Here is a 17,223-nt window from a genome sequence, read left to right as displayed (position 1 = left end):
GATTGAACCTGGGACCTTCTGCATGCCAAGCAGATGCTCTACCACTTGATGCGTTCATGGGAGTAGCCATTTTGTATAGGACCCTCAGATTCAAGAACAAATCAATTGCACTCACTTTTATCACAGGCCAACAAACCCAATTGCTTTATTACTACACACAACTACTTGAAATTTATTTAAATACTCATTAAGCCTTCATTAAGAAGAAGAAGAAGAAAGAACAAGAGTTGGTTTTTATATGACAACTTTCTCTACTACTTAAGGAAGAATTAAACCGGCTTACAATCACCTTCCCTTCCCCTCCCCACAACAGGCACCCTGTGAGGTAGGTGGGGCTGAGAGAGTGTGACTAGCCCAAGGTCACCCAGCTGGCTTCATGTGGAGGAGTGGGGAAACCAACCCGGTTCACCAGATTAGTGTCCGCTGCTCATGTGGAGGAGTGGGGAATCAAACCCGGTTCTCCAGATCAGAGTCCACTGTTCCAAACCACCACTCTTAACTACTATACCCCACAGCAGACACCCTGTGAGATAGGTGGGGCTGAGAGAGCTCTAAGAGAACTGTGACTAGCCCAAGGTCACCCAGCTGGCTTCATGTGTAGGAGTGGGGAAACAATTCGATTCCACTTTGATTCTACTTGGAAGGCTCGGCCGAGCGATATTGACGCGTATCACCTTGTCGGTAGAAAGGCTGACGATGCATTTTGGTATTGTTTCCCCCCCCCCCTTTGCTAGCATGAAGACAGCAGAGTCTAGGTAATCAGATTTTTTGGGAGCACAGGGTGGGTCATCTTTCAAAATCAAGGAACCTGAATCGGGCAAAGGTTTCCATTCAAAAATAGGACAAGAAGCCAGTAATTTCTCTCCTCAAACAAAAATATATATGTAGAATTCACAACAAACTAGGGAGGCACAGTGCACAGAAAATTTTTAAAACGTTGGGCGGGGGTGGGGCGCTTACCCGCTTCTTGCACCAGGCACAGTCTGGGCCAGAACGGATGCATTCCTCGCAGGTTTTGACATTGTAATTGGTGCACTGAAGGGAAACTGCTGAAGATGAAGGAGAAAGAAAAATTGATGTTAATGAAGATAAGTAAAAATTGGTGTCCAAGTAGGCAAATCGGATCTACGTCTGACAAAGCTGAAATTCAAGGCAAATTAGGAAGCCATCTGAAGCACCGGGGCTGACTCCCAGGAGAAGCCTTGTAGCAGCCTTGGAGAATAGTAATCAAGTAAATGGCTCATACACTTGTAAACCCACAAATGAAAGTGGAGAAGAACAAGCTTCCCCCCACCTCCTCCTCTACCCTGGCGATTAGAATATTTTGTGTGGCACAGCGACTTGCACATCAGTCGCAGCGGGTATAATCCTCCTCTGCTACTGCCAGCCCTGAGTTATTAGGCTATTCACTCTGCAACATGTAGCTGCTAGACAGCATTTTGAGAGAGCCAGTGTGGTGTAGTGGTTAAGGTGTCGGACTACAATCTGGGAAACCCAGGTTTGAATCCCCACTCGTGCCGTGGAAGCTTGCTGGGTGATGGTGGGTTGGTTACACACACTCAGCCCTGACCCTGGCAAGTATTTGGATGGGAGACCTCTAAGGAATACCAGGGATGTGATGTGGAGGCAGGCAATGGCAAACCATTGAACGGCTCTTGCCTTGAAAACCCTGTGGGGGGGTCACCATAAGTCAGCTGTGACTTGAGGTAAACAAAACAAACAGCATTTCACATACTATTAAAAAAGAGTGAAACATTCTCTTAAAGCCGTTTGTGGTCCGCCTGGCTCCTTGAGCCCATCCAGGCCTTTGCACTCAGGCTGCTGCTTGTGAAAGGCAGCCAGTGCCATTTAAAAAATGTGTGTTAGCAATGTTGGCCTTTCATGCAGCGACTTTTCCCCGCAGTCACCCCACCGACTGCTTCGGGGCTTCCTTTGGCTTATGCATCCCTTTTCAGCCCGTTAGAGGTCGCCTCACTCTCCCTGTGTGTTTTGCCCACGTTTTCCAGATTCTGGCTAAAACAGCACCTGGAAAGCATGGACAAAACACGCGGGGAGAGCGAGGGGACCTCTGATGGGCGGGAAAGGGATGCATAATCCAAAGGAAGCCCTGAGTACCGTAGTCAAAGAGGGTGACCGTGGGGAAATGTCCCTGCATAAAAGGCTGCTGTTGCCCCCCACATGACAGCCTCCATGCTTACCTATGTGATATGGTAGGTAAGTACAATAAATCCAGCCTTCGGGTGAATACTTCTACTTACTTTCTTCCCCTCCCAATGGCAGCGCACCCACTCACCTGTGGCCAGGAACAGCACCCCAGCTGCCGAGAGCCAAAGGAAGTCTTTGGGAAACATCCCCTGTGCAACTGAAACAGCATGCAAAGAAATGACAACACTCAGTAACCATTAAGGAGAATTATAGTGACAGGTATCTTCAGAAGCATGCTTAAAATGTGTAGAATTTAACTACAGACGCAGAACGTTATTTTCCTGGGGGAAAGGGAAATTGGGCAGAAAGCTGAATCATACACTCTGTCTGATTATCAAGATGGAAATGTATCATCTACTTCAAAATGAGATTTATTTGCCACATCGTATAAACTCATGGCTCCTTATTCTAGGAGATATGTATTCAAGGGCAGAAATTTGCTGGAGGTTTCATTTTGAGGAGCACAGGGAGGAATTGTAGACAAGCAACAGATAATTTTTAGGCCAAAGTACTTCAAGAAACCTTGCAGGTAACTGACCAGACCTACTACACTATGAGCAGGGCTACCGAAGGGGTTTTGGTGGCCTAGGTCAGCTAAAGGCCAGGCCCCCTGCTAGAGTCCAGGTGGATCCCCCCCCTCAACTGGGACTTGAGCATACCCTGAGCCACCACAACCCCAGCTGGTCTGGCCATGCATGGACTTGGATGCACCATGAGCTGCAGAACAAAATTCACCATAGGTCTTTTATGCACGGGCTGTTTCCATTGCTGTCACCCACCCACACCCCTCGACTACTTCGAGGTTTTGTTTTCATTATGCATATTTTCTTCGACCTTTAGAAGTCGCCGCACTCTGTCCTCATGTTTCCCCCGTGTTTACTAGATGCAGCTTTAGCCGAAGTCTGCCTCAATCCCAAATCTAAAGCTGGTCCTCTGCATACTTGTCAATCCAGGTTTTTCTCCCCATGCCCATTCTCACTTCTCCCACCCACTTGTCTTTCCCTCTCATCCAACTCCCCCCCACCAGCCATCTGCCAGAGAAGCTGCAATACCATAAGGCTGCTTATTTGGTCATTTTCACAGCGAGTGTGTCAGTTTCACACCTGGCCAGATGGAACAGGTTTTTTTTTTATTGTGAGGGCAGGACTAGTGATATAACACTGGAATAATAACAAACGACCTATGTGGATGCTTATTTGGTCAATTTCACAACGACTGTTGGTCAGTTTCAGACCTCCTCCAGATAGGCATGAAAGCCTTTTTTTTTTTTTGCGAGTGCTGGACTATCAATATAACACTGGAATAATAACAAATGATCTATACAGCTGCTTATTACTCCAGTCTCCATTTAACGTCCTCTTCCACTGCCCCCACCCCCAGACAGGGACTACTCGGCTCAGTTAAAATAAAAGAATCCTACCGTAGGGCTGGTGACGTGTTTTTAAAAAACACTACAGCCAATTACAAAGCAGTAAGCCTCACGCGTAAGTGCCTTTTTCCTGCCTGCAGTCTATCACAAGATCCATCTATTGCTAGAGTGCATGGGTGATCAAAAAAATAGGGGTGGCAAGCCACGTAACAACAATGACATCGGTGACCACTCCCCATTTGGTTCAATGCTCTGCATTTTCAATGGCGCATGCAGAAATTTACTCCAAGTAATCCCAAATACTCTGGGAATTTATTCACCCTGTACAGAGTGATTTGAGAATTCGACTGCAAATGCCGTGCATCGAGAGAGCATCATATCCAATGGAAACCACTCGTGCATAAAAAGCCATAGTTTGAGCTGCAATTGGTGTGTATGTACCCAGGTGTGCCTGAGCTGGCACGTCAAACGCACAGTGGCCTCAGGTGTGATCAGACAAAGGTGCTTCCTGATCTCCAGCAGTGAAACAGTCACAGCCCAAGTTGGGAGCACCCGGACTCAGGTACACCCTGAGCTGCCAGGCCAGAGCTGGGCTGAAGAGAAGGAGCTGCCAATTGCCCTGCAAACTGTTCTGGTGGGAAGCCCATCGGTGGCGGAGCTGGCCTGCTCTTCCTCTCTCCTTCACGGGGGCGGGGACAGGGCTGGAGTGGAGGAAGGAAGGCTGGGGAAGAAGAAGAAGAAGAAGAAGAAGAAGAAGAGTTGGTTTTTATATGCCGACTTTCTTCCACTTAAGGGAGAATCAAACCAGCTTACAATCACCTTCCCTTCCCCTCCCAACAGGCACCCGGTGAGGTAGGTGAGGCTGAGAGAGCTGTGACTAGACCAAGGTCACCCAGCAGGCTTCATGTGGAGGAGTGGGGAATCCAACCCGGTTCTCCAGATCAGACTCCACTGCTCCAAACCACCGCTCTTAACCACTACACCACACTGGCCCCGGGCGGCAATGCTGGGATCAGGGGCATCAGAGTTGCATCTTGCTGCCCCGGTGCCCCCTGCCCTTCTAAAGCCCTAGGCAGTTCACCTAGGTCTGCCAAGTGGGCAGGCTGGCCCTGGCTGTGAGAATAGCAAAGCCAGCCTTTGCTTAACTGTGTGTCTGTAAATTGCTGTCAAATCACAGCTGACTTATAGCGACCCCTGGTGGGGTTTTCAAGGCAAGTGATCAAGCAGAAGTGGTTTGCCATCACCTTCCTCTGCAGAGTCTTCCTTGGATAGGGTGGCCAACCTCCAGGTATGAGCTGGAGATCTGCTATTACAACTGGTCTCCAGACGATAGAGATCAGTTCCCCTGGAGAAAATGGCTGCTTTGGCAATTGGACTCTATGGCATTGAAGTCCCTGCCCTCCCCAAATCCTGCCCTCCTCAGGCTCCGCCCCAAAAGCCTCCTACCAGTGGCGAAGAGGGACCTGGCGACCCTGTCCTTGGAGGTCTCCCTTCCATGTGCCGACCCAGCTTAGCTTCTGAGATCTGACAAGATGGGGCTATACGATACCATTCCACATCCCTTTGCTTAACTCAGAACCAATTATTTACCAAAAAACCCTAACTTTGTATGCTGCAGCAAACCAGGACCTGAATGATCATGTGCAAGTCAAGTCCTGCAGGGGATTCACAAGTCCTTGGCTAATGCACGATTCAGGGCTGTGGTTTTCTCATCTAGAAAATGTATTTTCTGCCTTATCTTTGCACCTAGCTCCTTCCTGAGTCCTTGAGATTAAACAATGGCTTCCTACTGACTGAAAATCACAGTGTCTCTTGCTGAACCACAGGTCTACAAGACAGTTGTAAAGCTGCCATAAATAGGGTTGCCAGATCCCCCCAGCCATTGGCAGGGAATGGGTAGGGTTGCGAGATCCAGGTTGGGAAACTCCTGGAAATTTGGGGATGGAGCCTGGGGAGGACAGGGACCTCAGTGGGGTACAATGCCACAGAATCCACCCTACAAAGCATCCATTTTATCCAGGGGAACGGATCTCTGTCATCTGGAGACGAGCTGTATTCCTAGGAGATCTCCAGCCACCACCTGGAGGCTGGCAACACTAGCCATAAAACATACTGCTGGGAAATGCAGTAAGGCACAATGCCCCTCGAGAGCAGACAGCAACTAATTACTGGCAGATGGTCCTGCTTAAATGCCTTGTTTGCAGTGCATTTTGTAATCACCACAAATGTGTACATGTTGCTACCACCATTAGGTTGCAAGACAGGAACCATAACAGTTGTCAAGTAGATATCAATGACAACATGAGGATTCATTGAGCAATAAAACCTAATTCTGCATCAACCTTCAGGTGAAATGTGAAGGATAGATTTCAGGCCTACATACAGATGGGTAGGGTTGCCAACCTCCAGGTACTATCTAGAGATCTCCTGCTATTACAACTGATCTCCGGTCGACAGAGATTAGTTCGCCTGGAGAAAATGGCAACTTTGGCAATTGGACTCTGGCATTGAAGTCCCTCCACTAACCCCTGTTTGGGTGACCGCTGACGGGTGGAAAAGGTATGCATAATCCAAAGGAAGCCCTGAAGCAGTCAGTGGTGTGACAACGGGGAAATGTCTCTGCATAAAAGGCCAACAAGAGGCAACAAAGTCCAGAAAAGTCACCCTATTCATAGACAATGACAAGAGTACTAAAATTTTACCATCAGAAACATCAGGCCATAGATTTTGAAACTCACTTCTTTATTTATGCTTGACGGATTTTGAAATTGTTCTGAATACTCCCCACCCCACCCCTGTTGAATGCTGATTTGTATCATATGGTTACTTTGCCCAATTAGAGCCTCAGGAAATAAAGGGTCTCAAAGGTTTTAGATTTTGCCTGTAAAAGTTCATGACAGATTCCATTTCAAAAACACACGGATCTCCCAGCATCATGCCTTTGTTCTTCAGGTGCTGCATTCACTTATGGCACTGGGCGGAGGTCCACAGGTATTCCCTCCTGGCCCGTTATGGTGATAATGGGCTGGGGGCTGTCTTACTCTAAAACTGGTGTTGGAGGCCATGCAAGACATAACAGCTCGTCAACAGCGATGCCAGCTTCCAGACCAGACCAGAGTTTTGCTCTTCTGACCTTTGGGTTCTGGCTCGAGAGTTGCGTCTTAGAATCACGGTGCAGCTGGTGTGTGGACCGAGAAGAGAAGCAGGTCAGGTGCCTAAATGGAAAGGTGGGAGTGCCTACTGGTACTCCAATAGGGTTGCCAACCTCCAGGTACTAACTGGCGATCTCCTGCTATCACAACTGATCTCCGGCTGACAGAAATCAGTTCACCTGGAGAGAGTTCAGAGAGAAATGTGACTGGCCTAAGGTCACCCAGTAGGCTTCATGTGCAGGAGTGGGGAAACCAACCCAGTTCACCAGATTAGTCTGCCACTCTTAACCACTACACCACGCTGGCTACAGCAGAGACAATATTGAAAATCCTTAAGGAGAATCACCCCAATCGATGAGCAAGATCATGGAGTTCTTAGAGTCCTGGTTCCAGTTGTGGAAACTGCATTTTCCCCAGTCAGATAGGAGACTTGCTAGCTTTGGGCAGGAGACTACTTTAGTACAGGAGTCTTCTGGAATATCTGAAACATAGAACTGGGTCGTCCTAATGGTAAACTCAATACTGTCTCTAGATTGCCAGCATTGAGCGCCTGTCCTTTATAATAGCCGTGTGTGCCAAATGGAGTTTCCACTGTTTTCACTGCTCTTAATCCTGCTTTTGACAGCAACCTGACAAAAACAAAACAAAACAGGAGTATATTTCCTGCCACACGGATAAAGTAGTGAGGAAAATGGCACCTATGTAATTTTTTGTTTCTCTGGCTGCCCTGCATTGCACTGTGAGTTGCTTTCTCTGGATGCACTCAGCTGGAGTGTGAAAAACCAGCTGGCCTGAAAATTGACAAGTGCTTTTACACCCTTCATCACATCCTTACACCTAGGACCTAGCCACAGATAAAAGAGTGAGCTCCGAAACCGCAATCCAGCAAGAAGCCATGAAGAGAGGATGTTAACAGCTATTCTGGAACCCCACAAATACTGGATAGAAAACTGTTTTCCAGCTTCCCCCCCTTTTCCTTCACAGCAATCTCCTCCCAACTACAAAGAAAGACAACAGCCAACCCTACTGCTTTCTGCTTTATACACAGTTGAAGAAATAGGAAATCAGGACAACGCTCACACACTTTAAACAAAAAATTTTTTTTGCTGTACAATGACAGTTACTACGATTTCAAATACAAATGCAAAAGTACATTGGTCACACAATCCGCAACCTATGTCAATCATAAACCATACATGAAAAATAAGACTGCGGAAGAGTTCTCAACCCCAAAACAAAACAACAGAACTTCAGCCTAGCTGCGTGCGCAGCTGAAAGCCGCGCTGTAGAATGGCAAGAAGCCTGTAGGCGTGGACGGCAAGAGAGAGGTGTGCCAGCCGTCCTGTAGAACGGCGAAAAGCCTGTGGGTGTAGTCAGGACAGCAAGAGAGAGGCGTCAAATGCAGTGTGTATGAATGGTTACATTATTACAGCACAGTGGTTATTTGGTTTGGTTATACACAGTTGAAGCAGATTTTGTGGCCAAAAGCTTCCTTCCAGTGCAGCAGCAAATTCCGGTGCTAACTGTAGAACCTAGTGAATAGACATGCATTTTGAACCCGGCATGGGGAAAAGATACCCGGGTAGGTTGATCTGGAGCATGGAAATGGTGGGCTGGGAAAGGGTTAACACACCCTTTCCAACCCCTTCTCTACTCGGAAGCACCTCAAATGGTTTTTGTTTAGTAACAACAACACAACAGACACCTTCAGGGCTGGGTTACATTTGTTGGCACAAAACATGTATTTAGCTCCCTGGTGGCACAGCCTCAATAGAGAGTCCAGTGGCACCCCCGGATGGATGGCACGACATGCTGCCCAATAGATGGCATGGCACACTGTGGCCAGAAGCTCAACAATGATGAACCCAGTTCTGTGTATGTTAAGTGCTACCAAGTCGCTTCCATCTCATGGCGACCCTATGAATCAATGTCCTCCAAAGTGTCCTATCCTTAACAGCCTCACTCAGATCTTGCAAATTGAGGCCCGTGGCTTCCTTTATAGAGTCAATCCATCTCTTGTTGGGTCTTCCTCTGTTCCTGCTGCCTTCAACTGTTCCTAGCATGATTGCCTTTTCTAGTGACTCTTGTCTTCTCATAATGGGACCAAAGTACGACAGCCTCAGTTTAGTCATTTTAGATTCTAGGGTCAGTTCAGGCTTGATTTGATGTATAACCCCCTGATTTGTTTTTTTGGCAGCCGTTTTTTTGGTATCCATAACACTCTCCTCCAACACCACATTTCAAAGGAATCTACCCTCTTCCTATCAGCTTTCTTCATTGTCCAGCTTTCACACCCATGCATAGTAATAGGGAATACGATGGCATGAAATTAACTTGATCTTGGTTGCCAGTGACACATCCTTACGCTTAAGAATCTTTTCTAGCTCCTTATTGGCTGCCCTTCCCAGAAATCCTTCTGATTTCTTGGCTGCACTCTCCCAGTTCTACAACTGCACATATCACCTTTCAGTAGTAGTACAGTGAAGGTTTGGGACTTCCCAAACCCATAAAGAAAAGATAACGGATGGACTGCCATGAGTGGGGTTTCAGAACATTATACAGGATACAAACGACGGGGTACAAAATGACAGTTCATAAAGCAAATTGGGAGGGAGGCTGCAATAGTAGCAAATGATACAGACATATTAATTTATTGTCCTTCCGCAGAGGGGTGGGGAGGGATATCAAGAAGATAAATATTTTTTAAAAAACATACGTTCAGTAGTCTCGACTCGTTGGCTTCTCTCCTCTGTCTTCTTCCCCTGTTGTGAAAGAGTGTAAGTTCTTTCTTTTCTGCACAAAATTATTTCTGCAAAAAAAAGAGTAAAACCAACCCGCTTCTTAGACCGCAGTCGCAGGCTACGCCTCTTCCTTCTTTCTACTGACATTAGACATCTTCTGTGGGCTGCAAAGGAAGTGAGAACTGAAGGAGGGTGGTAAACTTCTTCTGCACTCAGATCCCCAGAATGTGTAAAGTTCAGATGAACCCCCTGGGAAACAAAGTTGCTTTCACACAGAAAAGTTGATCTGGTTTGGCACCCACATTTTGGAGCATCCACATTACATTGTCCCCTTTCTGGGTTTTCCCCTGCTTTGATAAGATCTTTCCCAGGACTGGTTTGGTACGATCTTTTTGACTTTGGCTTATTCCACACAGAACTTATTCTCCTTGCTCTCATGGTTGCTGTAAATGCAGAGGCAGTCACTTTGCAATGCAATAGCCACACAGAAGTTTCCATTGTACTTTCCCTGGCTTTGCCCACCCTAGCTGCCATTTTCTCCTGATTTAAAAAAAAGTAAAAATTGTTGCAATTTATTATTATAATGCTATTGCAATGTTCTAGCTCCCACCTTTAAAAATACTAATCCCCTAGTTCTTTACCTTATGGAGTTATAAGGGTAAGTGTGTAGCCTGGACATTTCCTTTTATAACTTCACAAGAAAAAAGCCTAGAGCCTTACTTTTTTTGAACAAAGCAAGCAAGCTGGGAACTAGCACACTGTCACAATAGTTATAACATTATAACTCGATAGCAATCAAGCAATTCCCAATTTTTTAAAAGCTTGAAATGTCCTCTGGCGAGTGGGGGAGGGAATGGCAGCCAGGCACTGAGACAAGGACACAGAGGGCAAATGGCAGCAGTGGGGATCTAAAGCAAGGAAAATATGGGTGGGAATCCTCTGAGGATACTTTGTTTCTGCTGTAAATGCCTCTGCAATTGCAGCAGCTATGAGAACTGTGCAGAGAATTGTTGCCCTGTGGAGGCAGTCCAAGCAATGCCCAGCGTTGGGCTTTATTTTGCTTTTCCTTCAGCTTAAAATGCCAGAACAGAAAAGAATCTGTCTAAGTTCTCTTCAAACTGGGTGGCACTGCTACAAACCCTACCTCACAGGCTAGTTGTGAGAATAAAATGGTGGAGAGGAGAGCTAAGTAAGCTGCTTTGGGTTCCCATTGGGGAAAAAGGCAGGGTATAAATGAAATAAATAAATAAAATAAGGTGATGAAGCGTTCCACTAACAATGTGCAGACTTGTTCAGACTGTTACAGAATTGCAACCCATCAAAAGGCAGTCAGGTTAAATGCCCTTCTGCAAAGCACAACTATCCATAGGATTGCCAACCTCCAAGTGGAGTCTGGAGATCTCCTGGAATTACAACTTATGTCCAGATGACAGAAATCAGTTCCCTTGGAAAAAATGGCTGCTTTAAAAAGTGGACCTTATGGCATTATACCCTGCTGAGGTCCCTCCCTGCTGAGGTCCCTCCTCTCCAGGAATTTCCCAACCATGAGTTGGCAACCCTACGCAACAGTAGCACATTTTTCTTACCACGGGAAGCCACAATCAGTCCAAATGTACTAGGGAAGGGGGCCGTCCTCCTTTTTAACCCCAGCTGTAACATTTGGGAGGAACTAAAATTCCTCCAGTTACACTGCAAACTTCGGCCTGCCCTGGACAAGGAAGCAAATTGTTGCAGATTTGTGGTGAAATCCTGAGAGCCTGACACAGAAATGACTGCTTCCTCACTGATGAAACCCATGTGGGAGTTAAGCAAAAGCTCCTGACAAGTGAATAAGCATTTCCTGAAGCACTCCTAAAATACTAAGCTAATGTGGGTGTAAAGTATAGTCAAGTAGCAGCCAACTTAACCCCATAGTGTTTTCAAGCCAAGATGTGCCTGCCTCTGCATAGTGACCCCAGACATCCTTGGTGGTCTCCCATCCAAGTACTAACCAGGGCCAACCCTGCTTAGCTTCCAACAGCACTGAACAATGTGACAATATAAATAGTTGCTCCCATACCTGCTTTATGTGGGTGTTTAAAAAGGAAGCAAATAAAAATTTACATCAGTTATCATCAGGACCATACACGAACTTCGTATTGGGAAGAGTAGAGAACTGAACTGACATCCCCTCTACCTAAGCCAGCTCCAGGTTGGGGAATACCTGGAGATTTTGGGGGCAAAGCCTGAGGAGACCCATCAGCTTGACTTCTATACCAGGAAAAGTGTTCGAACAAATCATCAAACAGTCCGTCCTTGAGCATTTAGAAAGGATGGATCTGATCACTAAGAGCCAGCACGGGTTACTCAAGAATAAGTCATGTCAGACTAATCTTATCTCCTTTTTTGAGAAAGGTACTACCTTGCTGGATCAGGGGAATGCTGTAGACATAGTTTATCTAGATTTCAGTAAGGCTTTTGATAAGGTTCCACATAGTATTCTAGTTGACACATTGGGAAAATGTGGGTTAGATCCTATTGTTAGATGGATGTGCAACTGGTTGACAGATCGTACCCAAGGAGTGCTAGTTAATGGTTCCTCGTCCACTTGGAGAGAAGTGACTAGTGGAGTTCCTCAGGGATCTGTGCTGGGCCCTGTGTTGTTCAACATCTTTATAAATGATTTGGATGAAGGAATAGAGGGGATGCTTATTAAATTTGCAGATGATACTAAATTGGGAGGGGTAGCAAATACAGTACAAGTCAGAGCCAAGATGCAGGATGATCTTGACAGGCTGGAGAAATGGGCTAGAACTAATAAAATGCACTTCAACAAAGACAAATGTAATGATCTGCATTTAGGTAGGAAAAATCAAATGCATAATTATAGGATGGGGGAGACTTGTTTGAGCAGTAGTGTGTGTGAAAAGGATCTTGGGGTCTTAGTAGACCAAACACTGAACATGAGTCAGCAGTGTGATGCGGTAACTAAAAAGGCAAACGCAGTCTTGGGCTGCATCAACAGAAGTATAGTGTCCAGATCACGCGAAGTGATGGTATCGCTTTACTCTGCTCTGGTTAGACCTCATCTAGAGTACTGTGTTCAGTTTTGGGCACCACAATTTAAGAAAGATGTAGACAAGCTGGAACGTGTCCAGAGAAGGGCAACAAAGATGGTGAGGGGTCTGGAGACCAAGTCCTATGAGGAGAGGTTGAAGGAGCTGGGTATGTTTAGCCTGAAGAGGAGAAGACTGAGAGGGGATATGATAACCATGTTCAAGTACTTGAAGGGCTGTCATATAGAGGAGGGTGCCGAGTTGTTTTCTGTTGCTCAAGAAGGTCGGCCCAGAACCAACGGGTTGAAATTAAATCAAAAGAGTTTCCATCTAGGCATTAGGAAGAATTTTCTAACAGTTAGAACGGTTCCTCAGTGGAACAGGCTTCCTCGGGAGGTGGTAAGCTTTCCTTCCCTGGAGGTTTTTAAGAAGAGGTTAGATGGCCATCTGTCAGCAATGCTGATTCTGTGACCTTAGGCAGATGATGAGAGGGAGGGCATCTTGGCCATCTTCTGGTCACTAGGGGTGTGGAGGGGGAGGTAGTTGTGAATTTCCTGCATTGTGCAAGGGGTTGGACTTGATGGCCCTGGTGGTCCCTTCCAACTCTATGATTCTATGAGAGGGGGTTTGGAGAGGGGAGGGACTTCAATGCTATAGAGTCCAATTGCCAAAGTGGCCATTTTCTCCAGGTGAACTGATCTCTATTGGCTGGAGATCAGTTGTAATAGCAGGAGATCTCCAGCCACCACCTGGAGGTTGGCAACCCTACCTCTACCCCTCTCTTTTCTGAATCTGTCTTTGTTTTTCTTCTTTTTACACACACACCAATAGAAATGTTCTGCATGTCTCTGACTAGACTAAACGGTCTGTGTTAACACCTATTTTCATCATAATTTTAACTATTGGGTACCAGGTTTACATCCTCTGCATAAGACTGAGATGGATATTTTTTGCAATAGTGACTCTTCATTTAAGGTTTTTTTAAAAAATAATTTTTGGCTACCAACTGACTGGGGGAGCAATCCTAAACAGGTCTACTCAGAAGGAAGTCTCATATTATTAAATAGCACTAGGTTCCAGGAAAGTACCACTAGGATTTCAGCCTAGTTCAGAAAGCAAGATGAGTCCACCCCGGAGACATTGCCTTGAAGTGGGCAGAACCCATTGACTCTCTCTTGGCTGTCTACTGAACATGCATCATGAGAAAGATTCTTGTTATGTATAAGTAATGGGCCAGCCCCTAAGGATGGTGAATCATGACCCTTGCACATAACATCCTGTGAAACATTGGTTAATCAAAGAAACAGGCTGCAAAAGGTTAGAGTGACTCAGAATCAGGGTTGCCAACGCTGGGTTGGGAAATTCCTGGCGATTTAGGGGGTGGAGCTTTGGAAAGGTAAACTTTGAGGAAGGGATGGAGCTAGGGTTGCCAACCTACAGGTACTAGCTGGAGATCTCCTGCTATTACAACTGACCTCCAGCCGATAGAGGTCAGTTCACCTGGAGAAAATGGCCGCTTTGGCTACTGGACTCTATGGCAATGAAGTCCCTTCCCCCTCCAAACCCTGCCCTCCTCAGGTTCTGCCCCAAAAATCTCCAGGTATTTCCCAACCTGGAGCTGGCAACCCTAGATGGAGCTCAGCAGGGTGTAATGCCATAGAGCTCACCCTCCAAAGCATCCATTTTCTCTAGAGGAACTGATCTCTACAGTCTAGCGATCAGCTGTGATTCCAGGTGATCTCCAGGTACCACCTGGAGGCTGACAACGTTCATGACAGATGAGGGTAGACTTTCTAATCATCACTGTCATAATAAAAATATACTTGATGTAATACTTCTGTCCAGTAGGCAGCCTTGATTTAGGATAGATGCCCTCAACCTTTTAAAGCCTGCAGGCACCTGTGGAATTCTGACACAGTGTGGTGGGCGCAAGCACCAATGGCTGCCACAGGAGGCGGAGCCAGCCACAAAATCAGTCACACAATGACGCTTAGGGTGCTGTGGCAGCAGCTACTTCAAAAGCAACATTTTTAAAAATCCGCAGTCAATCAAATCTCCACCACCCAATCAGAAGCCTTGCTGGGCAAAATCCACACCTGGTTCCAGCCACTTTCTTAAAATACATTGTGGGCACTAGGAAAGATGCCTGTGGGCGCCATGGCACCCACAGGCACCATGTTGGGGACCCCTGGTTTAGAAAGACGTGGAATAGCGACAGAGACAACGAGAGAGTGGATAAGTCACCACATGAAAACAAGACTTGTAGTTCCATTTCTCCTCACCAAATTTTCCTTTGCATGCATAAGGATTTCCCTTTCTGGAACAGAAGCTCTCTCTAGACCAGGCTTACGCTCAATGTATCAGAGCGCACATTGCACGTATCAGAAGCACAAAACAGGAACAAAACATTATAACCAACGCAGTCCTCACCTCCTTCTCGCATCTAGGGTGAGCAACACCCTGGTCAGCCTCGTGTGTTTGTGGTGCGTGTAGAGAGACAGGAAGTGCACGGCATTGTAATTGCTCAGAGAGCGGTGCCAGGTCGCCCGGGCCATTGTCTTGAAAGTGGCAGAACTTGTTGGTTGGTTACCTCGCAGCGGTCTCCTCAGCAGTTCTCCTTTTCCTTTCCTTCCAACAAAATTATTCTCAGTCTGGGAACAGTGTTTCATACTCTGAGCTTCTAGAGCACTGGTTCCCAACCAGGGGTCCTTTGACCCCCAGGGGTCCGCAAGAACTAAATTAAGGTCCGCGAAACAAAGTTATAAACCCATAATAAATTAATATTAATTAAAAGTTCTCTATTATCTAAGTTTAATGTTTAACTAACAGTTATGATTAAAGTTTATTTTCAAATTGTTGGAATTTTTATTTTGAACCTTGGGGTCCCTGCACCGAACAAAAAAGTCCTAGTGGTCCCTGGTCAAAAAAAAGGTTGGGAACCACTGATCTAGAGGAAGGGCAGGATAAAAACATAGTAATTTAAAAAACTTCAAAGCCATAATGAAGATGGGTTTGCATTAATTTGTACTGATGCAGCAAAAACCAGGAGCGGGATTTTTAGGATTAGAGGCACAGAGACCCAAAACCAGGATTCTGGAAAAAACAAGTTTTATTCAACGGCTGTTGGTCCCCACACCTTTGCTCTCAGGAGCACTGAAATTAAGTTTGAGGCAGAGAAACAAAAGTGTGCACGATCTTTTATAACCTCTAGCAGGCTCATTAGAATACATTACCTATGCATATTTTCTAATAACGTTTTACTGGATGCAGAATCTTGACTAATAATTCACTGGCTAATAATAATAATCACTTTATTTCTAATTGGCTTACTCATACAGGGATAGCATTGGTTAACATAAATGCATACAAGATTTCATTGGTCAACGTAAGTCCTGTTTGAAGTCCATCTCTGCCCCTGGCATTTTATCTGGCTTACTATTAATATCTTCCCTTGAGATTCTGGCGCCTGTTGATATCCTGGGTAGCCTTGGACTGGCTAAGCAGTACTCTTGTCTGGTACTCCTGTCTAGTTCTGATATCTCTTTTGTTTGTCTCCTTCTGCCTGTCCCTGAATTCTAAATATATCTTTCTGGGAATTTAATAATTTTTGGAATTTAATAATTTTTAGTTTTAGAGGCTTTCTGTCACAGCATTAGGGTGCTTTTATCTTGCCAGAGGGTTCCCAACTGGTCTGGAGAGGGGGGAATAGCCTGTTCCTTTAATAGAGGCTTAATGCATGGAAATGACAGTTGAAACTTTTCAAGGGATGGAGGCAACTTGAAGGAAAGCTTTTTCGACGGTTAAGGAGCCGGGACCGGAGGCGTGCGCAGAGGGGGCGTGGCTAGCGCGGAGGCGTCTCCATAGCAACGAGCCACGGCCGCCCACGCCTCAGTCCGACGCGCCTCTGCACGTGAGGCGGAACCTTAGAGACGGGGCTCGGGGTTTCCTAGGGGGAGGTTTAAAACGTGCTCTCAGAGCTGCTTCCGCCTCTTTAATTCTTGGGGTCTCTGGCTGTGCGTCTCGTGGCCATGGTGGGCAAAGTGGTGAGGCGGCCTCGGTTGCACCTGGTGGCGCCGAAGCCGCCCGGTCCGACCTGGGGCTTTGGTCAGGCAGCGGCGGGGAAAGGAGTCGGGAACTGGCCCGCGCTTTCTGAGAAGGTAAAGAGGAGGAAGGGATGGCTGGGTTGGAGGAGAGGGTGGGGGAGGACAGAGGATGTGCCGGTTGATGCCATGCAGGAATTTTGCATGTGGGAAAGCGTGACAGCGGTGCCCACGTGTTTTGCGCGCCCTGGACCTTTCCACAGCTCTCGGCTGTGCATGTCTAGGGTAGTGACTGCCGGCTTACTGGTGATATGGCAAACGGGGGTTCGTGGGGGGAGAGAGAGACCTGAGATCAATATTTCAAGAAAACAGTTTACTTGCAGCTGCTGACTCAGAGGCCCTAATGGGCAGAAATCTCTGAGCCCCGATCATACTGAGGAAGGGGTATTTATCCAAATTCAAGATATGACTGTTGGATGTAAATACACTCTCCTCTGTGACCAGATTTTATTATCACAAAGCAGAGACGACGCCAGGTTTAAGAAGCAAGGGGAGAAAAAAGCTTTTTTTATTTTGCCAGGCAAAGAGGAGAGAATTTCAGCCCTTTTTGGGTTCAAAAGTGAAAGTCTCCTAACAGACTCCGCCTAGTCCTCATATTTATACTTCTCCAGAGTTCTTTGT

The sequence above is a fragment of the Euleptes europaea genome, chromosome 10 (assembly GCF_029931775.1).
Source record: "Euleptes europaea isolate rEulEur1 chromosome 10, rEulEur1.hap1, whole genome shotgun sequence".
Classification (NCBI taxonomy): domain Eukaryota; kingdom Metazoa; phylum Chordata; class Lepidosauria; order Squamata; family Sphaerodactylidae; genus Euleptes; species Euleptes europaea.
This window is presented reverse-complemented; position numbering follows the sequence as displayed.